This window comes from Pteropus alecto, unplaced genomic scaffold (assembly GCF_000325575.1).
Source record: "Pteropus alecto unplaced genomic scaffold, ASM32557v1 scaffold81, whole genome shotgun sequence".
Taxonomy (NCBI): Eukaryota; Metazoa; Chordata; class Mammalia; order Chiroptera; family Pteropodidae; genus Pteropus; species Pteropus alecto.
In genome coordinates this window covers 13,896,733-13,901,183 of record NW_006433378.1, presented here as the reverse complement: position 1 = coordinate 13,901,183, position 4,451 = coordinate 13,896,733, and the positions used below count along the sequence as shown (strand labels likewise).

Below are 4,451 nucleotides of genomic sequence, written 5' to 3'. Positions count from 1 at the left end.
GGATATTGGTCCACAGAGGAAGAAAGATAGATAGCATCAAGTCAAAAATAATGTGATAAGTGGCAAAGGAAGGAATGCATGTGTTGTTGGCACACCAGAGGGAAATAAATCTGTATTTCGGAATTATGACATGTGAGCTGGCTATTGCTGTGAAACTCATCATTCCAAAATGTAGTGGCTTAAAACAACAAGCATTTGTTTAGCTCTTAAGTTTGCTAAACAGCTAGCAACTGGCCTTGCTTGTGTGTCTGTGGCTGGACATTCTGATCTTGACTGGGCTATCACATATCTGGGGCCCCCACTGGGCCATATGGTCATAAATCCTTCAGTGTTAACTCAAACTTGTTTACATAGCAGTCACAAGGGACAAAGAGAAGCTGCAGAGAAAGGCCTCTTGAAACCTAGGTATGGAAATGATTTATGCGACGTCCACAACATTGTTGTCAAAGTAAGCTGCAGATCCAGATCAGATTCAAGAGTAGGAAAATGGACTCTTAATGGAAAAAGCAACATAGTTTGTAATAATTTATATTTTAACATTTTATAAAATATTTAACATTTTAATAAAATTATAATTTGTAATATAATTACAAATTCAAAATTATATAGTTAAAAAGTCCTAGAGACTTATGATTGTTTAGTTTAATATTACATCAACATATTAAATCAAAATGGATTTTAAAAATTCATAAACTGTCTTAAAAACAAAATAAAACAAAAAAAAAATTGAATCCTTAGAATCAAGGATTCCAGTGCATAGTTTGTTTATCAGTGGACCCAAATGTCATTGTGTTTTACAAATTTGTTTTGACAAAAAACTTATCTAGAATTCTCTAATTTAATTTTAATTAAATTTGCATACATTAAAAGCATATTCCAGCATAATACATCATTTTCAAAAGTAAGACTTTCACTTTGGGGCAAGGAAAGTAATTAAAAACTAGAAGAATTGATTACAGTTAACTTAAAAAAGTGACGTATATTTCAGTGGTAAGAGACAATTCAAACAAGAAGCATGATTAGTATAAATCAGTATTTGAATGTATGAATATCTGGAAAAAAATTAGTAGGTTCAGAGAATAAAAACATCAGAACGCACAATGAAATTGATTATTTATTAAATAACGTTTTTGAATATGTGTTGTTGTGGCCCACAACCTACTTTCCGGAAGTTTATTTTCTACTTGGAAAGGCAGATACATTTCACCATTCTAAATAATAAATGCACTGAGTAATATTGTAAGAAATGGCTTGGCAGTAGTATAAATAGGACCAGGTCAATATAACACATCTGTAAGAACAGTAAATGAAGTGTTTAAACAGAAATTGGGAGTTACTGAAACAGAAACAAATGAAAACAATAAAATAGCTTTATTTTGCCAACATAATTTAAAAATAGAATTAACCTACTAATAAAGCTAAAAATGATCTTGTATCAAGGATATTTCAAGCTTACTAATACATAAACCTAAAAACATTTTTGATATATGTTAGACATAATTTTTACATATATTTGTATCTGATAAAAATATAGTACTTATAGAAAGAATTTTGGAATAGATTAAAAAGCACATTTTTATATCTTAATTAGGTTATATTTAAGGTTAAACTAGTTAGTTATTGAAGTTATTCTCAATCCCCATTGCATACTTAGAAAACACAAACTTAAATGCTAGCCCATCCATCTCCACTACTGAGCATTTTCTTCAAGAAGACTCTTTAGCTTTAAGTTGACAAAGTGATTATTATTCACTAAGAGTTAATGAATACTTTTGAATATATTCACAAATGAATAAAGGAATGGCAGGGAGAAGGAAAGCATCTAACATTGCAGCGTTACTGTATCTGACTGCTCCACTATAATGCCACTTTCCTAGCTTTTTTTTGTTGTGTTTTAGGTGAGGCAACCCTTGGTTGACTCACAGATTGCAAGGACCTTGTCAGCTTACAATCCCTTATTTTTTTATTTTTTTATGCCTACAGCACCTGGTCTTCCTAGGTGGTCTCCCATCCAAGTACTAACCAGGCCCTGACCCTGCTTAGCTTCCGAGATCAGACAGGATGGAACTTGTTCAGGGTAGCATGGCCATAGACTTTCTTAGCTTTTTAACAGGATGGAACTTGTTCAGGGTAGCATGGCCATAGACTTTCTTAGCTTTTATACATATATATATATATATATATATGTATATGCATGTAATATTTATATACGATGTATGTAAATATATACATTATATACATGTATGACTTTTGTCATAACTTTAAAAAAAATCTTTTTTATGCAGGAAGAAGAAAAGTGGATATAAAATAGCCAGAAAGCCAGAGGGAAAAAGCTAATTGAAACCATTTTTTAACACACCACTCTCCAGGTCTTCATTTTACACATAGTCAAATGCCAAGATATCTTCAATCACCTTATACTTTGTCCAGTAATTTTGAGATTAACAGAGAAAGGAGGTGCTTTTACTCAAAAATACATAAATTTTAAAGGATTAGCTAATAATATATATTTAAAAAGTGACTGAAGTATATAGTTTGACAATAGAAAATGAAGTCAAATACATATGGATTTAAAAAAGATATTTAAAAAAAATATTTTGAAAAGAAGGGGAGGCAGAAGAAACAAGGTCAAATATACATTTAAAAATACATATAAAGACATATTTTGAAAACAAGGTAGTTAAATATTGTAAAACTTATATTTGTTAAAAAAAGATTTGCTTGTGTGTGAAAAGAAGGAAAATCACAATATGTGTTCAGAAGGATATACAAGAGTTTGACTTTGAGGGAGAAAAATAGATTTTCTTAACAGAAATGTAAACTTAGAATCTTATGATATAAATTTCTACTGGTAGTGGAATATAGGAAATGTTACTTATCATTCTCCTCTTTGTAGATACATAAATCCACACATTTGCAACAGGTATTCTTTAAACTATAATAATATCAGACTTGGACTGAATTATACTGTATTTTAACACTGTCTTTCCTGGTCTCCAACTTGTGGATGGCAAATTGTGGGATTTCTCAGCCTCCATAATTATGTGAGGCAGTTCTTTATAATAAATCTCTTCATATATATGTGTCCTGTTGGTTCTGTTTCTCGAACCCTGACTAAATCAGTGAGTGAGCATTATGACACATCCATGTATTCAAGTTTTCCATCTAGTTCTTCTAATAGAAGACTGCGGCTCCTAAGTTAATTAACAATTTAATGTTTTATTTCTTTTAATCCTATATATTTTCACTTAAAAGGGTCCTAAATATGTAATTAAAAAGTAGTTTTAATGAGATAAATTTCACGTAACATAAAATTCACTCATTTAAAAGGTATAATTCAATGCTTATTAGTATATTCACAGACTTGTATAATCATCGTACTCATTAGCAAACTCCTATCCCTAGGAAATTATAGTCTATTTTCTGTTTCTATAGATTTGCCTATTCTGTACATTTCAGATAAATGGAATCATACAATGTGTGTGGATTTTTTTTTTGTACTGAATTTTTCACTTAACATAATATTTTCAACATTCATCTATGTTGTAGCCTATATCAGTACATTTTTTCTTTTTATTGATAAATGATACCTATTGTATGACTATGCCACATTTATTTGTCCATTTATAAATTGATGGATTTTGTGTTGTTTAAAGTTTTTTGGCTATTATGAATAAAGTTACTACAAATATTCATGTACAAGTTTTTGTGTAGACACGTTTTCATGTCTCTTAGATTCACTGAGCAGTGTAGTTGCTGGGTCATATGGTAACTCTGTTTTACCATTTGGGGAACTGACTGCCAAAATGTTTCCAAAACCCTTTGCTTTCCAAAACTCTTTTACATTCCCACCAGGAATGAATGAGAATAACAATTTCTCCACGTCCTCACCAACACTTATTATCTGTCTTTCATTATAGACATTTTCGAAGGTATTATATGCCATCTTAAAATGGTTTTGATTTACATTTCCTTATTGACTAATAAGGTTGCATGATTTTTCATGTACTTATTGCCTATCTTGGCTATTTGTATGCTTTCTTATGAGAAATTTCTATTCAGATATTTCGTCTGTTTTTAATTGAATTATTTATATTCTTACTACAGGGTTCTTTATACTCTGGATACAAATTCCTTATCACATATATGAATTTCAAATATATACCCCTGTTTTGTGGGTTGCCTTTTCAATTCCTTGATAATATCAGTCATAGCATAAAAGTTTAGAACTATGATGAAGTACAATTTATCTTTTTTTTTTTCTTTTGTCCTTTGTGCTTTTGGTGTTATATCTAAGAAACTATTGCTTAATTCAAGGTCATGAACATCGACTCCTAAGTTCTTTTTCTATGAGTTCTGCAATTTAAGGTTACAAAATATTTTTAGTTAATTTTTGTGAATGATTTAAAAAAGGACTTCAAAGTTATTCTTTTCCATGTATATATTCAATT

The 4,451-nt window shown here is 30.2% G+C and overlaps 1 pseudogene; it reads right to left on the bottom strand.

The window, feature by feature from the left end:
• Nucleotides 1-1,974: 1,974 nt before the first annotated feature.
• LOC112476848 lies at nucleotides 1,975-2,094 on the bottom strand (annotated as a pseudogene).
• Between the last annotated feature and the right edge of the window lie 2,357 nt (nucleotides 2,095-4,451).